Raw genomic sequence first — 24,627 nt, 5'->3', positions numbered from 1 at the left:
AAACCACCTCTTGCCTTGAAAACCTTGCAGTGTTGCCATAAACCAGTTGTGAAAGGCACTCTCACACACATACAACTCCACTTAAGCTTGTCCTGACTGACCTCTAAGAAGCCCCGGTGCTTTCACTTTGGGTTTAGTGATGACTAATGTTCATTGGATTAGAATTGGTGAGGTATTGTTCCAATTTAAATTGACTACTCATGTCACAAGCACAAATCCTGTCACTTAGACAAAGGTAGGAGCTTGACACACATCAACAACATTGTTATAGATACTGTGACTTTTTTTAAAAAAAAGAACCATGACAAATGCTTTTAAAGCAGAATTCTCTTTGGCACTTTGAATTTATTCAAGAGCTGGCGTGTGAATCCTGCTGAGAAACAAGCTTTTCTTACCACTCCAAATATGAAACTCTTCAAACTTTGGAATTTGCAGTAATGAAATGACATTCAGTCATGACAATACCCTGTTTCCCCAAATATAAGACATCCCCTGAAAATAAGACGTAGTAGAGGTTTTGCTGAAGTGCGAAATATAAGGCATCCCCCGAAAGTAAGATGTAGCAAAGTTTTTGTTTGGAAGCATGCCTGTCGACCAGAACACCAGAGCATGCAGCTGTGGAGCGGAAAAATAAGACATCCCCTGAAAATAAGACAAAAATTAATATAAGACACTGTCTTATTTTCAGGAAAACACAGTAGTAGTAGTAATAGTAATAGTAATAACTGGGGCAGAGGCCACAGGGTTTCATAATCCTATGCAGATGTTACTCACATACCCACATCTCACGCTAACGGCCAAGAAAAATAATTGTAAGAAAAAAGAAGAAGAAGAGAAGAAGAAGAAGAAGAGTTTGGAGTTATATCCCCCCTTTCTCTCCTGCGGGAGACTCAAAGGGGCTTACAATCTCCTTGCCCTTCCCCCCTCACAACAAACACCCTGTGAGGTGGGTGGGGCTGAGAGAGCTCTGAAAAGCTGTGACTAACCCAAGGTCACCCAGCTGGCGTGTGGGAGTGTACAGGCTAATCTGAATTCCTCAGATAAGCCTCCACAACTCAAGCGGCAGAGCAGGGAACCAAACCCGGTTCCTCCAGATCAGAGTGCACCTGCTCTTAGCCACTGCTCTTAGCCACTACGCCACTATGCCACTACTCTCTGGGTACTGGTTTCTGAATGGATTGCCCATGTGACTGAAATTTATTCTTCAGTGCAAGTAAATGAACAAGTGCAATAGCTTAGGAAGGTCTTAATTACCATACTCACTGGTACTGAGTACAGGCAAGTTTTGGGGAGCTCTCCCAAGTCCTGAAGGGAGAATTGGTAGAAACCAAATCAGCCCTATATATGATTACTGGTACTTTTAAAAAACAAAACAAAACAGTTCATAAGAAGTGGATGGCAGTGAAAGTGACAGCTTTGCTGTGCCTGCAAATGACGGTAGAGTTGGCACACAGAAACTGGGTGGATCTCTGGCACGTTTACCACTCTGCTATGGGACAGGACCGGACCTGGAATTGCTAGGAGGGTTGTTCGGGCCTAAAGGCCAGATTAACTTTTGTGATAAATGGGTTGGGCCTGGGTTAGAGTTGCCAACAGGATTATTCTGCAAACAGTAGCTTTTTGTTTGAAAAGGTAAACAGCTCCAGGGAATGGCTTTCCTCATTGTAGGCCCCTGATTTAGCCAAATTACCTGGAATTTTCCAACTGCAAAAAGAGTGCTCGTGTGTCACTTATTGTTTACAAAGCACACTGGACAATCTAAAACTCTGCCATGGTAGAAATGGTAAGTGTTTGTGCTGTTGTCATTTTGATAAACAGTCTGTAACAGTTTACTAATGTCATAATGTGCAATTGAGATCCAGTGTGCTGTAGTGGCTAAGAGCAGCGGACTCTCATCTGAAGAACTGGGTTTGATTTGATTTGATTTGATTCTCTCTGCCACATGAGCAGCAGACTCTTATCTGGTGTACCAGATCTGTTTCCCTGCTCCTACATTCCTGCTGGGTGGCCTTGGGCTGGTCACAGTTCTCTGAGAACGCTCTGAGCCCCATCACAAGGTGTCTGTTGCAGGGAGAGGAAGGGAAAGGAGTTTGTAAGCCATCTTGAATCTCCTTACAGGTCAGAAAGGTGGGGTATAAACAGAGGTGGGATCCAACCAGTTCTCACCACTTCTCTAGAAGTGGTTACTAATTTTTTCTGAGTGCCAAGAAGGGGTTACTAAAGCAACCTCCCTGCCCAATAGGGACTGGAGGTGCGTGTGTGCGGCGGCGCCACTGTTTAAATCCCACCGCCATCGGAACCTGTTATTAAAACTTTTGGATCCCACCACTAGGTATAAATCCAAACCCTTCTTCTTCAACGTTTCTGCCCATTGCAATGAAAGATTTCACTCTCTCTGTCCCACATGTTGGTTATTTAAAATAATAATAGAAAAATACTGGGAACTCAGCACATTGAACTCTTGGTTTCCTCTTCTCATTTGGCCTGAAGCCTAATTCCTTGCATCTGAGTAAGAAGATACTATCAGTCCCAAATAGACCGGCTCGTTTTATAATTTCACCTGTTCATTTTTTTTTAATTTCTTCATTTATGTTTAAAAGTGTTTCCTTTAATACTGCTACCGTGTTTCCCCGAATGTAAGACAGTGTCTTATATTAATTTTTGCTCCCAAAGATGCACTATGTCTTATTTTCAGGGGATGTCTTATTTTTCTGTGTTTTGTTCGTCGGGCATGCTTCCAAACAAAAACGTTGCTATGTTTTACTTTCGGGGGATGCCTTATATTTCGCACTTCAGCAAAACCTCTACTACGTCTTATTTTTAGGGGATGTCTTCTATTCAGGGAAACAGGGTACGGATGTAAATAAAGACTGCCACCTGACAGTGAGAAACATTTCATCCACAGAATTTCTACCTGTGGTACATGCATTGCATCTTTAAGAGGAAAGGGTGTGGGAGTGTTCAGCATAAGAACAGTTTACTGTGAACTGTGGGAGTCTAATGTTCCATATCTGTAATGCAGATTCACAACGTTGTATAACTTGTTCTTGACAGAAACTTGTAGAAGTGTATCCATCAGAAGTTGTGCAAAAGATGGAACTTTTCTGTCCATATTCCTAATTCAGTGAAGAGAAGAAAGAATACGTGCCTGTTCAGTTCTTCACATGCACCCGTTTTTTTCCACTCTTTCCGTTTTAGCCGCAGGTAACATCCAGGTCTGGCTTTTAGTGGCCCGTCCCTAGCTGAAGAGGCACCAAACCTGCTCTTCTCTGCACAGTTTGCTGAAACAGGCTCACCGTTTGTTTCTGACTTGTTCAAATCCCTCATCAGGGAGATCCCTGGAGGTGTCATCTGTCCATATGAATTACAGCTCTTGAGAATTCATTAATCAACGAGGCTGTTTATGTTCTGTTCTGAACTTTGCTGGCTCTTTTAAGACATCCCATGAGGCTAGTGTGCTTTGTTTACAAGAAATCTTTGGCAAATGTCGGCCCCTGAATCAACATCATTGACGTATGCATATTTCCAAGCAAACATGGAACTCTAAAGGACATTTACTAGGGAGTAAATCCTATTGTTCACGATGGGATAACTTCTAAGGATAGACCTCCATGCTAGATATGAGTAGGTGTAACAAAATGCCAGTGGTCACTTTCAGAAAAATATACTTTTTGCTTACTTACGTACCTTCATTTATTTTCCTCCTTTTGCAGTAAGGCTCCAGGTGGGTTTTTAAATTATGAAATAGTGTAATAAAGGCCAGTGTAAATATATACGCTAAACAGTGTGATAAACTATCACACAATTAGGAAACTGTGAAATTTAAAAAAAAACATATAGTATATACAATGTAATATGGGAAGTAGGAGGGAGAAAGTGCTGGAAATTTTCACAGGCCATTAGGACTACATCCCTGTCCCCTTTTTAAAAAGTGCCTTCCCGCACCATCCATTTGTACATCCCTACGCCATTTTGTAGTGGAGAAATTAAAGACGAGATTCTTCTCCCTGTGATTTTCCCCTTTGCAACTCTCCCCAATTCACTTCAGGATTTAGTGTTGTTAGCCACATGCTGGCAGTGCTTGGGAGCTTTGGGGGATGGGGCTTGGTGATGTCACAGTTCATGTGACATCACTTCCAGTTACTTACCCAGGGGTGATGTCCAAGCTAAGCTCTAGGAATTTCGCAACTCTGTACGTAAAGGTTAAAACCATCGAAAATTGGGGGTATCCTAGATCGTTGATGAGAACACCATGAAATCACTTCCAGGTACATTTCAGGAAGTTGAAAAAGTGCCTTGCAAAAGAGTTTCAGTGGATAATTGGCAGGCAGGGGAGATAATTGGCAGGCAGGGCCTTTTTGGTCCTGGTCCCTACCTGGTGAAATATGCTCCTGTGTGAGATCCAGGCCCTGCGGGACTTGAACAGTTTCTGCAGGGCCTTTAAAACAGAGCTATTCCACCGGGCTTTCTCTGATGGCCAGGCGGGTTAACATATTTTCCTGGCCTCCTGAGGTGGGGGGATCGATTAAAATGTGTAAGTCGCCATCTGGACTCAGGTTTTTAAATATTTTTTTAAACTGTTTTTATTATTTACTTGATTTTATTGTATGATTCTGATGTTGTTGCTGCCCTGAGCCCCTAGGGGAAGGGCAGGATATAAATGCAAAAATAAATTTAAAAATAAATAAATATGTTGCACCTCCTTCTTACCTAGCCACTTCCCAATTCTAAGGCCCCTTCCGCACATGCAGAATAATGCGTTTTCAAACCACTTTCACAACTGTTTGCAAGTGGATTTCGCTATTCCGCACAGCTTCAAAGAGCACCGAAAGCAGTTTGAAAGTGCATTATTCTGCATGTGCGGAAGGAGCCTAAGTCATCTTCTGATGAAACCTCTTTTTCCTATCATAAGTAAAGTGGATGCTGTACAAATATGCCAATTGGCGGGGCTCAACTGGAACAGGTATTGCATGAATCATGTATGAATGACCACAAGATGAGGCAGTGGCTGGCTGGGGTAATAGGGGCATCCTTTATACCTATACAGTGTTGCTGCCTAAAACGTGTATTGCCTCAAAAAGCATAGAATGAATCAGGAAATATTACACCCATGAGAATCAGCTGTGATTCTCTTACATGTGTCTGCGTATCTTGGAATATAGCTCCTCCAAAATAAAAATAGGAAAACTGTATATTGCCAAAAATCGACAGGAAGAGCTGAGTACAACTGTGTATTCTTTGGACTGAAAAGGCACCCAGGATCAGAGCCTGCGGAGCAAACGTCCTGGGCCTGCAACCTTCAGCAAATAGAGGCAGGGAGAATCCCTTTAGCAGCACAAAACATGTTGGGTGCAAGCTGAGGAGGAAACTGACCAGGCAGTTTAATGGTGGGGCAGGAATAATAAGACATCTCCTAAGTTCCACACAGCCAGGCAGGAGTCAACTTGCAGATGACTTCTGGAAAAAAAGGTGCACATTTTAGCATTAAAGAAATCCTTGGGGATGGGGCGGTATAAAAATCTAAACAATAAACAAACAAACAAATAAAAAGACTCCTTGAGCTGAAATAAGGCGTCCTGAGGATATCTTGGGGGGAAAAGCTGGGTGAAGTTCTTCCCCAGGACACGTTTTTTCATGTCCCCAGGATGTCTTATTTGTGTTGTGTGGAAGGGACCAGTGTCACTCTCTAACAAAATAACTTCCTCAATAAAGACTTCATTCTCTTTTATTAGTACACCTTGCAGCACAGTTCTTTATGAGCACAGCTTTTTCCACCAACACAATACACTCTGATTAGAAACCACTCTTCAAGTTTCAAATAGAGAACTTCCCTGCTACATGAGACTTTTTCCCCCCTTTGGACGTAAAGGGAATTGAAATTGTAACCATCAGTATGCTAGTTTGGAAAAGGGACTTTTTTCCCGAATTTACAACCTGAGGCAAGAATTATCATGATACAGAGTAAAATTCCAGGACAGGGCAAGTCAAACTGTACAAGGAACGGGTTGGATTGTGGAAGTTCTATGGGTTATTCACAGACTGGACTTAGTTTAAGAGAGGAAATAGTTCCAGTAGAATTTCACAAGTAGCTATGATTGCTTTTAGTTACCTGTATGTCTAAAGCAAATTAGAATCTTTTAATACTGGACAATGGAAATAATTTGATCAGGAAGTTTCTAAACCTTCCTTACTGAAATCCAGAATGAAAATCAGAGAGTTGCATCAGATTCAAAATCAGATTTTAGCTGTTCTGACCTACTCAAGAGTACAGATTATTTAATCAAGTATTAGGGCCAAGTACAAAATTTGCCTGTAGTTATATTATTGTGCGCATTTTCATGATGCTATTTTCTTTGTATGACTTAAGTGCAATGCAAGATAGGATCTTGAATTGAATTATTTGTTGTACTGCTTATGAAAGGAAATGAAAAGCATTGCAAAGGAAAGTTTGTTGTTGAATCTTTCATGCATGTTTGGAGTTTTGAAGCTGAGATTCTTCCTGAGTCCTAACCAGAGCTGAGACCCATTAGTAGAACAAGATGATTTTGGATTTATTTCCCACCTTTCTCTCCTGTAAGGAGACTCAAGGTGGCCTACAAGCTTCTTTCCTTTCCTCTCTGCACAACAGATACCTGGTGAGATAGGTGGGGCTAAGAGTGCTCCGAAGAACTGTGACTAGCCCATGGTCACCCTGCAGGAGTGTAGGAGTGTGGAAACATATCTGGTTCACCAGATAAGCCTTCTGCCGCTCAGGTGGAGGATTGGGGAATCAAACCCAGTTCTCCAGGTTAGAATCCGCCTGCTCCTAACTACTACACCACACTGGCTCTTTGTGGTATATTCTGCTAGGCCTTGCTTGCATCAACCGTAAGAGCACCTTCCAACATCACCACTAATAGGATTTACTGGTATTGCCTGACATCTTTCCGTTGTGATGGTAGAAAGTGCCATCTAGTACGGTGAACATGTAAGGTTTTCAAGGAAAGAAAGGTTCAGAGTGGGTTTGTCATTGCCTTCCTCTACATAGTTACCCTGGTATTCCTTGATGGTCTCCCATCCAAATATTAACCAGTGCCAATGCTGCTTAGCTTCTGTCACTTTCTCTCTCTTTTTCACCCACTCATCTCCTTTTTTGTTCTCTCTCTTTCTGCGCCTACCCCATAACTTCCTCTCTCTTCCTACCCACAACTATCACTCTTTCTCTCTTTCTGCCCTCCATCTCATCACTGTTTCTTTCTGTCATTATTGCACAGGAGAGTTCCCCACCCCAAGTCCTTGAAACTAATTCCAAAGCTGAGCCATCCCATTCTCCTTGATCACTGGACGTCCTCTGAAAGAAGATTATGGGAAGGATCTGCTGGCTGTGCACCAATGAAGTTTCACTCAGTGGTGGGATCCAAAAATTTTAGTAACAGGTTCCCATGGTGGTGGGATTCAAACAGTGGCGTAGCGCCAATGGGGCTGGGCGGGGCACAACGAGGGTGTGGCCGGGCATTCTGGGGGTGGGGCATTCCTGGGCGGGGCTGTGGCAAGGAAGCAGCCACTGCACTGGTCCTTGGGTGGGAAACGAATGCACGCAGGCGCAGGCTGCCACGCACGCGGTGCACCTCCTGCTAGACTGCTTCAAGTTCCTCCCGCTACTGCTGAGGAGTGGAGGAGGGGTGTAACTAAGGCAAAAATCACGTGGCAAAATCACCAATTAGTAACCCCCTCTCGGCACACACAAATAATTAGTAACCTACTCTCGGGAACCTGTGAGAACCTGCTGGATCCCACCTCTGGTCTCACTAGATTCCCCATACCAATCTGGGGAGAAGGGGGTGCAGATAAAGGGGAGAAAAACTATGCAGACAGCTTTTCTTGGTGAAGATTAAAAAGACTGACTAAGGCCCCTTCTGCACATGCAGAATAATGCACTTTCAGTCCATGTTCACAATTGTTTGCAAGTGGATTTTGCTGTTCCGCACAGTAAAATCCAGCTGCAAAGTACACTGAAAGTGGATTGGAAGTGTATTATTCTGCATGTGCAGAAAGGGCCTAAGAACTCCTCTTCTTAGCTTCCTTCTCTCCTTCCCCTCTCCCCTGCCCACTGATGAACCAACATGTGACTATTTTAAAGAGAGAGAAAGAGAGAGAGAGAGAGAGAGAGAGGTGAAGAAATACAGCATTGACTTTCATAGGTGAAGCAACAGGAAAATAATCTTACTGATCAAGATGAAATTATACATTTACTTGCAAACACCGGAAAATTGTTTTTCACTTGCATAAGTCTTTTAAAAAGTTATGGTTTATCCTTTCTTTCTGGTGAATGAGGAAATGTAGAACCGAGTATTGTCAATGATCAAAAGGCAGCATCAGATAAGAGCAGAGAAGCAAACTCCATAAGTGGCATATTAAAGGGGAATCTGGTTCAGTGGTCTTTGTGTGTGTCAAGTGCTGTCAAGTCTCAGCTGGCTTATGGCGATCCTGTAGGGTTTTCGAGGCAAGAGATGTTCAGAGGTGGTTTGCCATTGGCTGCATCCGCGTCACATCATACCCTTGGTATTCATCGGAGGTCTCCCATCAAGATATTTGCCAGGGTCGAGGCTGAGAGTAACTCACTGGCCCACGGTCACCCAGAAAGTTTCCATGGCACTGTGGGGATTCGAACCTGAGTTTCCCAGATCCTAGCCTTAATCACTACACCATGCTGGCTTGTTATCAGTGGTCCCCAAACTCTTTTTGTTTATTCATTTGCTGGTGTGATATATTTATATCTCACATTCTCAATATAGTGACTCCTGAGGCAGCTAATTACAAACATTTATATAAAACACAATAATGCAACAATAAAGAGTTAAAACAAGTACAGCATGCTGTTAAAATCCAATAAAAACCAAAATAGCAGCATGAAGCAACAATAGCCAACCATCTCGCTTCACAAGGCAGGGTTGCTCCACCCTTGAGAATTATTGTTCTTTGCAGGCAAGGTTTTATGGGAGCTGAAGGGGTCCTAAGCCATTTAGGACTTTAAAAGTGATTACCACCTATATTAACTGGCCCAGAAGCAAATCATCAACCACTGAAGTTCTTCTAAAACTGTCGGAGCACTCAGTAGGAGTACACTTTGCTTTAGACTTAGCGTCTAAATTATACAACCATTATCTGCTCAATAAATTTGACGTCCAGGTGGAACAACATCACATTATAGCTCAGCTTTATCAAGGAAACAGTGCTTGTGACCTGCTTTGTTCGAAACCATGTAATTTCTCAGCTTTTTACCATGGGCATGAATCCTACAGCAACTTTTAATGCGGTGAACATAGAGAGGGACTGCAGGCCAAGCCACTGCATGGGGTTAGATTACAGCAGCAGGTGGAATGGGTCAAACTCTGTAGGCGAAATAGCAGCCATTACAGAAACAACAAGAAAACAGGCAAACAGACAAAAAGAGATTTGAAATAGTCAAACCGTATAATTTGCAGTGGTGTATGGAGTGGAGGGGGCGCAATCAGAGGACAGAATGCAGGCTTTTAAACCACGGCTGATAGCAAGTTTGACCTTTTCACTTGATATAAAAGTCTTTTTCATTGTAAAAATTTAATCCACACCTTCGATCTCCTTGCCTGGCTGCACCTAGTTTTAGTTTAATCGCTTTGCAATGCTGCCTTTTATGGCAATGTGTTGTTGTACCTGCCTCAATCCGTGCCCAGACTGGACCCATATTGTGCAGACATGGAGAAATAACATATTTGTTTTAAAAGAGTGTATCATTATAATACCCTCTGCCCTTTATGCTACTGGAGAAAACCAGGTGACTTGCTAAGTTGATGTGGCCTGGTATACAGGAGCCAACCCCACATATAATGCTGCATGATCTGAAATAAGTACCCAAAATCTCACAAGATCATGGGGGGGGGGGGCAGGGAGAATCTAGAATACCTTTGAAGGCAGTTCAGTCCCCTCCTGCCACCTGCTCTGGCCGCCCCGCCCCCTCCCCCCACTTACCTTAGCCGGAGGGAGCCTGCCGGTGAAGGAACAGCGTAGCAGGGCGGGGCCAAGGGGAGAGCTGTGGGGGTGATTCTCTGCCCCCTCCGTGTGACTAGCTGGCGTGTGCCCAGGGACATGTGACACTGCATGTCCCCGTGCCTCTGCCCAGCTCTGAATGCCTGGCCTCACAGATCTTCCAAGCCTTCTTAAACAACAAAATACAGCAACGGCTGAGGGGGGATATGATTGAAGTCTATAAAATTATGCATGGGGTAGAAAATGTTGACAGAGAGAAATTTTTCTCTCTTTCTCACAATACTAGAACCAGGGGGCATTCATTGAAAATGCTGGGGGGAAGAATTAGGACTAATAAAAGGAAACACTTCTTCACGCAACGTGTGATTGGTGTTTGGAATATGCTGCCACAGGAGGTGGTGATGGCCACTCACCTGGATAGCTTTAAAGGGGGCTTGGACAGATTTATGGAGGAGAAGTTGATTTATGGCTACCAATCTTGATCCTCTTTGATCTCAGATTGCAAATGCCTTAACAGACCAGGTGATCGGGAGCAACAGCCGCAGAAGGCCATTGCTTTCACCTCCTGCACGTGAGCTCCCAAAGGCACCTGGTGGGCCACTGCAAGTAGCAGAGAGCTGGACTAGATGGACTCTGGACTGATCCAGCTGGCTTGTTCTTATGTTCTTATGTTCTTAATAGAGGCTCGCATTCAACTTGTAAGTTCACCAGGAAGAGAAGGTGGAAATGGAGCTTTTTAACCCTCTTCTAGACTAACAGATTCTGCTAAAACATACCCACCCACATCCCGTTCCCCTACAAGGGAAAGATGCAAGCACCAGCTGTTTATACATTCATACATGCATAACAACCTGTCTAAAAAACAAGGGTTAACATCCCTCTTCCATATACGCATGGACAACCATCTTCTACTGTGGCAGTAATTTGCAGAACAAAAAGAAAGGGGTTAGGAATGCATTGCAGATGTCCAAACATGATAGTTGCCTTTCCAGTGAATTCCTAATGTTGTAGACCTTTTGGCAACATGAATATTAAATGTCCGGGTGCCCTATTAAACTGGTTTTGTGTTTATTGTGACCTTTGAGTACTTTCATGAGTTTTACTTGGACTTGTAATTCAACAGGGAAGCTTTCCCACAAGGTTCTTTCAACTCACGGAACACGAGTTGTTACAGCAAAGTTTACAAAACTTGGCTAAACTTTGGCTTGACCAAAGTTCATCTAACCTAGTCTCCGGGTTGAGTATTGAGTTCAGTGCCCCAGTAATGAGTCCTGGGCAGTAAATGGAACCAGTCTGGAACACTTATTACCACAAAAGCTGTACAGCAAAAATTCTCGTGCCTCCGAGCCTCTGTAAACAAGCCGACTTTTTGATATGCATCTCTATTTCCATGCTATGGGCAGTGCCGGATTTAGATGAAGAGAGGCCGTAGACTATTCCACTCGTAAAGCCCCTCTCAATCCCCCATTCTCAAGACTGGAGGAAGATGGAGTCCACAAAATGGGATCACAAAATGGGGTCCACTTCAGTGAAGTTCTGGAGGGACAAAATCAGTACGGAAATGCTAGTGTCAAGTTTTCAGCTTATGACAGTATTATTCTGAAATGGGGTGCAAGGAAAATTACTGAAGGGTTGTTTAGAGACTACCGTGCTTATGACAGCATGTATAAACAAAGTCCTTTGACTGTCAAAAATATTACACACCTTAACTGGAGGCCCCCTAGATTTTGAGCCCTAGGCTTCAAGCCGATTAGTAAATCTGGCACTGCCTGTGGGCTGGATCCAGACTACATTGCCAGTTCCAACTGATTCCACATTACTGCTGCAAGCCCCACAGTATTTCCTATGAGTCCTAGTGAGGACTGATATCACCCGGAAGTGACATCATGCCATTGGCTTGGCAGCCATTTTTTCCGTCCTGCCGCTACTCCAAATGGCTTTCTCTACAAACCACCAGGGCATAAAGGAGTTTGGGAGATACAATATTGTCTCAGAGGCTAGTGCCAAAATGCTGCTATGAGACAAGAAACAAACTGTTAAGACTTCTTTTTCCGCACTGAAAGATACAGGAGCCCCTTCAAGATCTGAGCTCGTCATCTTCAGGAGAAGTTGTGGTGTTTTTTTTAAATACAAAAGCCTAAAAATGGTTCTAACTTGATGTTATTTTGAATATGATTTGGGTTACTTCAATACTTTTAATGACTGCCTTTCTAAAATTGTACACCTGGCGCTGTCTGTTTACTTGGAATCAGAAAAGGAGTTGCACTGTAGAGTCTTTTATACAGAGATCCTCTTAAGGGAAAGAAGGCTTGAATAAAAAGCAATATGCTGGGCCTGTAATTAGTTCTACCTTGAGGCTGTTGCTAATTACGGAGCCTGTTCGTATATATATAAGACTCTGATTCTCTTCAGCCTCCCTGCGTTCTTTTTCCTTCCAATATTTGGTGTTTATGAGACCGGATATGGCAAAAGGCCATTGTGTACAAATGACTGCTCATATCCAAAAGTAATATCTGGCCATCTATGGGACTGTTTGCTAAAAATCAAGCTTATGAAACTACATTATGCAAATTTTTGTTCCCAAGTTGAGTAGTGTGCAAATGCCACACATCTGAAAAGGTTATTGGATTGAAAATGTTATATAATTTTGAAATGGAGATAATGCTCTTGTTGGGGATTGTATTCATTTATTTTGCCCTCAACTCACAACTGACTTATGGTGACTCGTAGCGTTTTCAAGCTAAGAGGGTGCAGAGGTGGTTCGCCATTGCCTGCCTCCACATCGTGACCCTGGTATTCCTTGGAAGGGTCCCATCCAAATACTTGCCAGGGTCGAGGCTGAGAGCGTGTGACTGGCAGGGGTGTACCTGCCAGAGGGACATGAGGTAGCCCATGTTCCTGGGCACCACCTATCAGGTCATGTGGGGGCCCAAAATGGCCCCCCACAGACTGAAGCCTTCTGTGGGCCCACCGGCATCCCTTGGCCCAGCCCTGCAAGAGGCCAAAGACGAGGCAGCAGAGCCACCACCAATGAAGGTTGAGCGGGGGGGGGAGGCAACTGGCAGGTCGTGGCAAGTTGCTGGCCTACCGGCTGTTGCCACCCCTGGCTTCTGCACCCTGGCTCAAGTGGGCCGTGGGGGTAGGGTGGAGGGTGCCTGGAGCAGGTGTTGCCCCCAGGCACCATTTCCCCTGACACAGCTCTGATGACTGGCCCAAGGCTACCCATCAAGTTTCTGTGGCCGAGTGGGGATTCGAACCTGTATTTCCCAGATCCTACTCTGACACCTTAATCACGACACAAAGCTGGCTCTGAGCTGGGAATACTTTACTGGAAAATAATGCAATTGCAGATGGCAGGAGAGATGGAAATCATGGAATGCCATCCACATTGCGGCTGTCAAGTCCCTTTTGCACTGCTCAACAGCTGCAGTGTGACTGAGCTTCATGTCCTTTTGGTGGCAGAGGGGCTTTTGCAGTAGGTGAAATTGATTCCCCCCCCCCACACACACACACACCCCTGACAGTGTGGGGGGAGAGGTCCGGTAATTACATGATGCGGGAGGGGATCTATGCCTCCCTTAAAGATGGGCAAAACTGCACATGTGTACCATAACCTTAGTAACACAAACTTTTAAAAGTACCAAACGACAAGATTGTTTTAAAAGCAGTGTTTACTTATAATCCTTGGCTAATTGGTTGATTTGCTCACTCTATATATGATTGCTGAGCAGTGTGCAAAGGTCTGTGGAGGGGGGAAGCCAGAACTCCTTTGAGGCTGTGTGTGCATAAAAGAGTGTGAATTTCACTGTACTGTTTAAATATGGGAAAAGTAACTCAGTGAACACATGAAAAATCAACACACACAAACTGTATACATAATATAATATATAATAATATCCCAGTTCATTGCATCTGTTCTATACAAGGAAACTGGGTTCTATGTGTTCAAGAGAGGCATGATCTGGGGCCGTATATCAACTAACCTTGCTCTAGTGATTTCACAATGAACAATGACTGAATCTCTTATCATTCTTAAATGGCTTTATTGCAGTATTGCTGAACTCATTAATACTCAGAAATCTGTTACTCTCACGCTTCTCACCCCTTGGCTTATACGGTCTGTCCAGAGTGCTTATAAACATGTATTTTTAATTTAAGAGGCTTCTGACGTGAGCGGCTGAAGCGTCACATGGGGCAGCTGGTTTCTGATTACCTTTGTTCCTGTTAGGAAAACCCAACAGGAGATAGATTGGCTCCTTAAAGGAAGCCACAGCTCTTGGTTTGCTAAGACCTGACCCAGGCAATTAATGAGAGGACGTTTTGGAGGATGTTGGGTCATTGGGCTGCCATGAGTCAGAAACGACTTGACATCACCTGACACACACACACACACACACACACACACACACACACACACACACACACACACACACACACACACACACACACACACACACACACTGAACTTTGTACTGATTATCTACTCATGGCCCCGTGCTAAAATCAAGGGTTTTTGCTTGAATATGAATAGGAGAGAGGCAGAAAGACTGGACAGCTTTTTGGTCAGGGTTGTCTTTGTCAAGAGCAGTCAGGGTTTAGAATAAGTCAAGAGCAGTCAGAGTTAAAAATTAATCAGTTCTATGCTAGATATCATCAGCGAAGGAACGGAGAATAAACCTTTCTGTACAGATAATGCCTTTATACAAGTCTCTGAGATAGCCTAATTTGGCTATTGTATATAATTCTGATTGAAGCGTCTACATTTTTTAAAAATTGCAGTTACACTCTGCCCTTTCTCCCCAGAGGGAACCCAAAGAGGTTTAAAGATGTTCTCATCTCCTCTGTTTTATCCTCACAACAGCACTTTGTGGTAGTTTAGTCTAAGATGGTTTGATTGGACCAAGGACATCCAGCAAGTTCTCCTGGCAGAGTGGGGATTTGAACCTGGAGTCTCCCAGGTGCTAGCCTGACACTCAGAGGTGGGATCCAACCAGTTCTCACCACTTCACTAGAAGTGGTTACTAATTTTTTCTGAGTGCCGAGAAGGGGTTACCAAAGCAACCTCCTTGCCCAATAGGGACTGGAGGTGCGTGTGTGCGGCGGCATCACTGTTTGAATCTCACCACCATCAGAACCTGTTATTAAAATGTTTGGATCCCACCACTGCTGACACTGCAGAGGCGTTCCTCCCATTGGGCAAAGTGGGCAGCTGCCCAGGGAGCCACCTGGATACAACACCATAAAATGTTTTCATAGCAGTAATGAAACATTTTGAAAGCATTTTGAAAATGTTTTCCAAAAATTATTTCTGCTGTGTGGCATGGCCCATTGCTGTGTTCAGATTTGTGATTGGGGGGATGTTCTATATAATGTAATGGTGACTTTGAAACAACCTGGTGGAAAAAATCATTGTTTGGTCACGGTGGGGAAGGGTGGCCGCCCATGGGTGGGGGCCATCAAACTCAGGTTTTGCCCAAGGCTCCAGTTTGCTTAGGTACGCCTCTGTGACACTGTAACCATGACTCCACACTAGCTGGCTCACAGAAAGGATATCAAAGAGCCAAGACAAAGCGCAGAAAAGGGCAATCGGAATGATCACTGGAATGAAGCACCTTCCCTGTGAGGCAAGGCTGAAGTATCTGAAGCTTTTTAACTGAGGAAAAAAGGCAAAGGAGGGGTGACATGATAGGAGACCAACAGAAGTATACATAGTATAAAGTGGAGAAAGGAAAACTTTTACTCGGTCCTATAATACTAGAACCCGTGGTCATCTATTGAAGCTGAATGGTGGCAATCTGAAGACGGACCAAGGGAAGCAGTGCTTCGCAGTGGACTTGTGGAACCCTGGAAGTGTGGCTGTGTGAGCACTAGGCTGGGTGAACTTTCAGAAGGATCGGACAGATTTATTGACGAAAAGCTCTGTCATCGGCTTTTCACTGTAATAGTTAAACAAGCCTCTAACTGAAACTAAAATTAATGTCAAACTTTTCTTTCTCATTCCTAGGCAGCTGTATGACTGTCATGTATCTGTGAAGAAGAGAAACATGATCTTGCACATGAATTGTGTTGGTAAGTTATGTTTATGTGTGTTTGTGTGAAGCAGGTATCTCCCAGCCTTTTTGAGCCTGTGGGCGCCTTTGGAATTCTGAGACAGGGTGATTGGCACGGCCACCAAATGGCCACCGCAGGAGGTAGAGCCAACGACAAAATGGCTGCCACAGGAGACTGAACCATGCACACAGGGAAGCTCAAAGGCAGGGGAAAAAACAGTAATTTTAGGGGGAACAATGAGAGAGAATAAAACAATGGTACTTTAATCTGAATAGTCGATCAGGCCTGCTGGTAAGGAGTCCCATTCACTTACTTGGTAGACACCAAGAGGGAATTGGTGAGTGCCATGGCTTCTATGGGCACTGTGTTGGGGATGACTCTTGTAAAGTAATAGACACTCCCTAGAGAGCTGCCTGGTGATATTGATTTGGTCATATATTGAATATTTTTTTGCACACTTCTGAGCTTTTTTCCTGATGTCCTTTCACTTGGTTTTCTAAATCATTTTCGTCTGTTGCTACATGTTGAAATCATTGCAGTGTTTTAATGACAGGCCTATGTTATAGTTTTATGTTGATTTTGGTCAATGGTCTGGGTTGTTTTATGATTTTATTACAGTCAGTGATGCATTGAAAGAAAACGATACCATAAATATGTTTGCCGGGGAGGAATCTTATATAACAAGAGGCCATGCTTCTGCAATAGAAGCAGGAAAAAATCAGTATACCCCTGTGCATTAGCGGTGATGATTCGGTAAACCCATGTCACCAAAAGAACCCGAATAAACCCTTATCGGGTTTATTCGAGGTTTTTATTTTACCGAATCAGCCTGGTGCCAAAAAAGGCGACCATCATTCGGCTTTTTCAGGGGAAGAGAGAGCAGGAGTCCGTTGTTCTCCCCACCACTGCTGCTTCCCAAGGACTTAAGAAACGGTGGCAGGGGGTGTTGGAAAGCAGCAGGGAATTCTGGGAAGCTGCACGAACATTCTAAAGGTGACAGTTAAAAACCGTTGGTAGTGTTCTGCTCCCTCACTAGCTTGCTCTGACTGCCACTGCATGTAAACAAGGCTGAATATTTCAACAGGGGGAAGATAACTGAATGCTGCTTTTGGCACGGCCAAGCACAGCACTCAGTTGCAGTTATCTGATGATATTTAGCACAGTTTCTCAAGTCCACGTGGCAGTGGGGGGAACTGAAATTTTTCGGGTTTCGATAATGGAAGACCCAGCACATTTCGGTAAAAGCTGAATGAAGCCTATGGGTATCAGTTTTATTCCACTTTACCGAAAATTTCTGAGTTTTCATTATCTGAACCTGAAATTTACCAATAATTTTTATCAGTGTTCGTCCCTCCTGTGCATTTCCCTTCTTATGTTTTCTCTTGCAACTCTAGAAAATAGTAACATGTTGCTCAAGTTAGTGGTGCGCTATGGAATAATTAATTTTTATTTATAAGGGTATAAAAGATATTGGATCCGGTACAGAGCCCTTGCTTCTCATGTGAGATTACGAATATTCACAGGCCTGGCAATTCTGAGCTACACAGGGAGCAGATTCACACATTGTATCTGTTTCTAGACTGCATGTGTGTAGGAACAAATGTCTGCGTTCTAGACCGATTTGTTCCCTTCCCATGCTGGTTTTGTTTGCCCAAGGAAAAGTGTTTTAATATTCAGTTCACAGCATGCATTTCAGTTTTAAGAGCATTTTCGGATATGGGTCTTCAAATGCTTTTAAGCCTGTTGCATGCTATTTATGCAAACTTTCATTGCTGGTTTCATTTGGAATAGAAAGCAGTAGCGATTTAATTTGAACGAGCGTTCTGGCCAACAGAGGTTGCAAACAGGCTGAAACAAGAAATGCTTGAAGCCACATCCACAAAAAAAATGCTGCGACTCTGTTTTGCTACAGTCTGAACTCACTGGTTCTGCTCAGAGGGTTAGGCATCCTCTGCCTTTTTGATGCTGGTCTTTTATCTACCATGATCCTTATTAGTTTTGTTATCCTTAGCTTCCATGCCAAGTACATCAAACCCATAATCATCTCCGTTCCTTTCTCTTGAATCCCTTCCCCCTTTTTTAATGATTATACACGACGGAGACAAGGCCTCGCCTCCAGGGTTTTTTTTTTTAAAGCAAACCCTTTGGGATGGGCGGGGTAAAAATCCAATAAATAAATAATAACAATAAATAATACTGTCGTGGCAGTTCCTTTCTGGGGAACTGTGTTTTGATGAGAGCCTGAGAATCTACAGTTAAATTCCTACCACAGGTGCCTGCATACATACACACACAGAAAGAGAGAGAGATGCCTGTGTACATAGACACACACACACACACAAAGAGAGAGAGAGAGATGCCTGCGTACATAGATGCACCCACACACAAATAAAGAGAGAGATGCCTGCATACAGACACACACACACACACACACTCACGGAGAGAGAGAGAAAGAGAGAGAGAGAGAGAGAACTATAGTTTCCAAGGTTGTATGGGAATAAAGAATGATGATTAAGCCATTTAAGTCTAATAATGTGGTTGCGGAGGAGTGCCTTCTATCATGGGTCTGTTGAAATGGTTGGCTCTTGCAAAAGGGCACAGCCAGGAGGCTGTTTGCACAACTTCCATTCCTTTCACTGTCAGTTAGGCAGGAAACATCCTGACAGATCTTTGCCCACAAATTCTTATCTTTTCCAGCACAAAATCCATAAAGGTTGAGGTCTGGCAGTTTCTTCAGTGCTGAGCTCTGCAAAGCTACTTTTGTAGAATACGTCGTTTAAATGCTGCTCTCCCCAGCCCTTTAAACTACACCAGTGTTAAGAGCAGGTGCACTCTAATCTGGAGAACCGGGTTTGATTCCCCACTCCTCCACCTGAGTGGCAGAAGCTTCTTTGGTGAACTAGATTAGCTTGTGCACTCCAGCACATTCCAGCTGGGTGACTTTTGGCTAGTCACAGTTCTTTGGAGCTCTCTCAGCCCCACCCACCTCACAGGGTGTTTGTTGCGAGGTTGGAAAGGAGGTTGTAAGCCCTTTTGGGTCTCCTCACAGGAGAGAAGGGGGGATGTAAATCCAAACTCCTCCTCCTCCTCCTCCTCCTCCTCCTCCTCCTCCTCCTCCTCCTCCTCCTCCTCCTCCTCTTCTCCTTCTTCTTCTTCTTCTTCTTCTCTCCTTCTTCTTCTTCTTCTTCTTCTTCTTCTTCTTCTTCTTCTTCTTCTTCTTCTTCTTCTTCTTCTTCTTCTTCTTCTTCTTCTTCTTCTTCTTCTTCTCCTTCTTCTTCTTCTTCTTCACTTTGCCAATGGAGCCGTGCTGCAGTGTTGCAGTGTGGTTTCCAATTTCCCATTTTTGGAAGCAGAAACCTCTCCAGTGCTCAAAGTTCCCCACTGGTACTGATTGGGTCAGTGGGGGAAACTGGAGAGGGGTGGCAAAATGGTGGTGTGGGTTTTACCATAGAGATTGGGAGGATTACTAAAACTGGTGTCACTTCTGGTTTTTTGGCCAGAAATGACATCACAGGGTCAGATTATTCCATTCCCATGTGACTCCACCCCTCCAACCTTCCCACCAGTTGCCAGTTGTAGGGCAACAGCAAAGAGTGGTACAGGAGAGGGTGTGTGAATGCCATTCCCCCACACTCCCACACTGATTGCTGTTGCAGTAGTGAGGGTACCTTCATATAGATGCATCCTTAATCTCATGGATTAAGTTTGGGTTCTATTTCTTGAGTATCAAAGAGATGGAACTCAGATGATCAAGATCAGCATCGGGAAGAAATTGTCACTATCTTGGTTTGACAATTGATAATGGAGATTCAGCTGACCCTTGATGGAATATCTGGATAAAATAGGGGAAAAAATTAATTGATGGTTTTGAGGATTAAGGATTGTTGAAATAAGAACAAATGGAGAAAAGCAAGGTTTTCATTAGTAGCAGATTTTTCATTAAAGTTCCAACTTTGCCTAGGTAGTTAATGACCTAGTGGTAAAAAATTACTTTTAGTGCTGCTGTTCAGTACAGAAGAAACCGGGAGTCCTTGTGGAATATGTACCTTGTACTTGAGTGAATTTTTGTGCGTGTTTTTGATAATGTAAAGACTTTTAAGTACTAATATAATTTTAATTAAAAAAGGATAATGGAGATTCATCTCATAGTGCCTTGGAAAGAGATGGGTAGGACTGTCTGGGCAAAGCTCTTTTGTTTTATGATGTGGATTTTGAACAGGGACTTGAATGGAAAGAATCCAGCTGCTCCACAGAGGGAGAGAGGGCGGATGGGGGCCAATACAAAGCAACGCTTTGCAGATAGTTACAGAATGAGGCTTGTTTGTCCTTTTATTTCCAGTAAAAGTAATATAAAATAGATACCTAAAGATAAACTACAAAGGGATTAGGGAAGTAACTATTAAAATGTTCAGGAACATGCAAGGGAATTGGAATGCAAAGAGATAATAGCAGACGCAAGTGGAAGGCCCTAAGTGCTCAAATCAAAGAACGATAATACTGTAAGTGCCTTCTAAAATAATAGAAATTGCACCACATGGCGGACAGTATGGTTGAAGCCTAATAGGCTTGCGATTCAGAATACCATCCCTCAAAACCATTTATCTGTGGTTTCGTTACATTTTCCGTTCTCTGGTTGTCCTGGTTGACATTAAAAGGGATAAAATCCGCAAGCGAGAGTTCCCTGCCGAGATAGAAAAGAAGTTTTTTTCTGAGCCTCAGAGTTCTTTCCTTTCAATTAAACATAAAAGACAAGGCTTTGTACGGCTGAAACAGTTGTGTACAAAGAAACCTGTAGTCTGCTCAATTGCACGCAGAGCTGTGTCTGCTTCGTGGGTGCTCTCTGACAACACACCACTTCTGCAATACGTTTTCATCCGTGGTGGGTTCCAAATATAATGGACTGAGGAAGGAAAATATCCTGTTTAGGAGAAGAACTTCACTCAGGTCTCTTCCCCAAAACGGGCTCAGCCTGTGATATTTTTCTGAACCCGGGTTTTACAAAAATTGCTGAACTAGTGATCTTTTTGCAGTATCCCGGGTTTCAAATGCTTCCTGCTTGTCTGTGCGAATTACGGCATCAGGAAGCATCCAATTTCTCCCCTTCCATCCACCTTTTGAGTGGATTTTTTAGAGAGTCCACTCAAATGGCGGCCACGATGATTCTTGGTTGCGGGGGGAGGAGATTCTTGGTTGTGGAGGGAAATCTCTTGCTGCCCACCATTCAAATGTCCCAAGCATGGGGGGGGGGATTCTCCCCCCCTTTTTTTCTTTTCTTGTTTGGGTATTGTGTGGCCATAGAAGTCCCCTAGAGGCCTCCGTAACAACACACACATCCTGGGAAGGGGTGGGGAAGCATCTCTGTGCGAAAGAGGTGGAGCGTTTGCTGCTACTTTCTGAATGGGTAAGCTTCTCAACAAAGAAGGAGAAGGGGATACAGGTTATGTGAGCTATGCGGCATACTCCCATATGTGTGGAGGGGCAGTGGCCAATGCATCCAACTACATGTTCCTGGGAACCTGCCTCTCTGACCTGCGCCTTGCTCTGTGTCCCAAGTAAGCTTCGCACATGTGAAAATCTGCAGTGCCTCTCGCCCCAGCTCGCAGGTGTGGATGGCAAACACTTGCACCAGCAAAATGCAGGGATTCTGCCTTTGATGCCAATTGAAATATTTAGGTTGGCACACTTCCCTAAAAGGAAGCAACAGGCAGTGGAAGGGAAAGAAGCAGAGAAGCAGGGGTGGAGCACACTACATGCCAAATCTCTTGGCTGTCTTTTCCAGGGCCTTTCCAAACAATCATTTTTCCAATTCAATGAATGTTTATTTACTTATTTTGGGATAGAAGGCAGGAGACTTTTCTCAATGAGTTATTTCTGTTGCAGAGACACCGCTTACCCCCACCCCAAACCACCATACATTTTGTCTCTTGGGAAATCCAGGTCCAGTTAGAACAGTTAGACCTTTTATGCACTTCATTTTGAACATTCATTCCCTTTTGGTTGGATTCTCAGACATGCACACATTTCCTCCTCCTGAAATCACTGCCCCTCAGATGGGATAATCTCCACGTTTTCTGAAACCTCCAAAAACATGACTTTTTCTTTCCTTTCACAGGGAGAGGGAAGCAAATCAACATGTTTTTCACTTTCTTTGGGTTTTCTTGCTCCTCCAAGCCATCTCTACCCACATAGCAGCAGGTTCTTCTGCTCTTCTGGTCATCACTTCAGAATAATCAAAAGGGCTGGGTTTTTTAAAATTTATTTTCATGCTGAGAGTTTATCACTTGAGCAGTGGACCCTTGAAATAGACCTAAAACTTACATGGCCTAGAAAATTAACGCTATACCAAAGACAGATCCCCCCCAAAGGTGGCAACCAGTCTTCCTAGCTGGAGGTTGCACAGATAAAACATGGAAGCGGGGGCAAGGAAAATGGAGGATCGGATTGGCTGGAAACACTAGGGTGTTGTTTGGTTTCCGAGCGATATGGTTGAGTTCTAGTAAAGGAAAACAATGCTCATCCAGAAGAAAATGCAACAGTAGATGCAGTAGGGAAAGTTCAGGGCTGAAGAAATAAAGAAGTAGTACAAGAATACCTGGCTACTTTAAATGAATTCAAACCTCACCTAGAATATTGTGTACAGTTCTGGGCACCGCAATTCGAGGAGGAGGAGGAGGAGGAGGAGGGGGAGGAGGAGGAGGAGGAGGAGGAGGAGGCAAAAAGGTAGGCAGTGGACTCTAATCTGGAAAACTGGGTTTGATCCCTATCTCCTCCACATGAGTGGCAGACTCTTATCGGGATTTGTTTCCCTGCTCCTACACATGAAGCCTGCTGAGTGACCTTGGTCTAGTTACAGTTCTCTCAGAACCTTTTCAGCTTAACCTACCTCACAAGATGTCTGTTGTAGGGAGAGGAAGGGAAGGAGTTTGCAAGCCCTTTTGAGACTCCTTACTGGAGAGAAAGGCAGGGTATAAATCCAAACACCTCCTCCTCCTCCTCTTCTCATTCTGAATAGGATCCTTGCACCGTAGTTGCGGGAACTCTCTTTTTTCCTGCTTGCTGCGGCTCTGTGATTGTCTTTGGAGGTGGCCCATCTACCCTTCCCCTTCAGGATTGGGCCCTTCAAACATATTCCCTGATGGCTGTAGGCTTAAATTTGTCCCTGTGCAAATTTCAATCAAATAACTTGGGTAGAACTACCGGTAATACAGACTTCACTAACAAAATGAATGGGCATAATGCAAGATATTTAAGAATCCCACTTATAATTCTCCAGATTTGTGGCATCAATTTTTTAGTCAAGGTGACAAGGTTTGACTACATAGGCAAACTACATAGTAATACCTTGGAAAGCAAACAGAAAAGATATAATCTTAGCCTACACTTATGCCTAAATCTCTCAACAGTAGTATGCTCAGAAAGCTATTTGGGTTCTTTGTTATAGTTTATTCTTTGCCATGGGAACAAACTGGACATTTTGGGCATTCTGAACAAGAAAAGTTGTTCAGACCAGATCTGCAGAGGACTTTTTCCTTTGTCTTCATACTTTCTACATAATAAAGGTATGAACACAATTTATTCCATTGTTTAAAAGAGTTGTTGTTTCTATATTGATTACATAGTATATATAAAGAAAAATATCCATATAATATATAGGGGGCATCATTTTGTACTTTTGCTCTCCTTCAAAAAATGTAGATCAGGCTCTGTAGAGATCCAGAAGCAGGCTTGAGGCAGGAAATGCAATAGGAAAAAATGGGTTAAACTCTAAAAAGATATATTATGTACATGATACATAAATAAACATCAAGCATAGGAAATTTGTTAAGACTTGTGGTTAAAACTTATGTTAAGATGGCACTACACCCCGGTTAGGGTTAGGGTTAGGGTTAGGATTAACAAGATGATCAATAATGCACCAGATCGATGCTGGTGATTAACTACGGATGAAGGACCCATTAGCCATTTATGGTAGAGCTGCCCACCAGAAAGTTGCTAGCTTCTGGCCAAAGCTTTGCAGGATTTTGAGTGACATAATAGGAGAGAAATGGAATGTACTCCAGTGCTTATTTTTGTTTGGTCATATGGAGTTAAAATGTTGGTATCTTTTAAGGAATTTGATCTTGGCAGGAAGGATGCCGGTGGCCAAGCACTGGAATCAACAGAAAAGTCTTGTCTCGGGAGATGTTGGCATCGTTTTCTGCACAGGCAACACAAACGGGTTAAATGAACCCAAGTTGCCCATGTCACCGTTTGTATGGCGGGTGCAGAGGCCATCCAGGATCACGGGGATCCTGGCAGGGGCGTACTGCTCATGGGGACAGGGGGGTCAAATGACCCCGGGCACACCGGCGGGGCCGGGGCACAAAATCATCCCCCACTCCCCTTCTCCCCCATGCCGATCTGGCTCGGAAGAGCTGGGTCAGTGCAAGGGAGGCCCCTAAAGATGAGCCGTGACGCCTGTCCAAGCCACGTCCTTTCCTCTCTAGACCCTCAGGGGTGGGGGTGGCTCAGACAGGCACTGCAGCAGCTGGCCAGCTCCTGGGCCACCCCCACAGTGCCTTGGCCCCACCT

At 43.8% G+C, this 24,627-nt stretch overlaps 1 protein-coding gene across 2 annotated transcripts in view; it reads left to right on the top strand.

Moving 5' to 3' along the window:
* The window catches only part of PRLR (prolactin receptor), a 199,551-nt gene that overhangs the window by 136,130 nt on the left and 38,794 nt on the right, over positions 1–24,627 (top strand). For both annotated transcript variants that reach the window (XM_048503795.1, XM_048503794.1), the window contains one exon: positions 16,010–16,074. The gene's annotated coding sequence lies outside the window, so the exon portion shown is untranslated. The remainder of the gene's footprint in view (positions 1–16,009; positions 16,075–24,627) is intronic.

The sequence above is a fragment of the Sphaerodactylus townsendi genome, linkage group LG07 (genome assembly GCF_021028975.2).
Source record: "Sphaerodactylus townsendi isolate TG3544 linkage group LG07, MPM_Stown_v2.3, whole genome shotgun sequence".
Classification (NCBI taxonomy): domain Eukaryota; kingdom Metazoa; phylum Chordata; class Lepidosauria; order Squamata; family Sphaerodactylidae; genus Sphaerodactylus; species Sphaerodactylus townsendi.
Note: the sequence above shows the minus strand (reverse complement) of the source record. Positions and strands in the feature narration are given on the sequence as shown.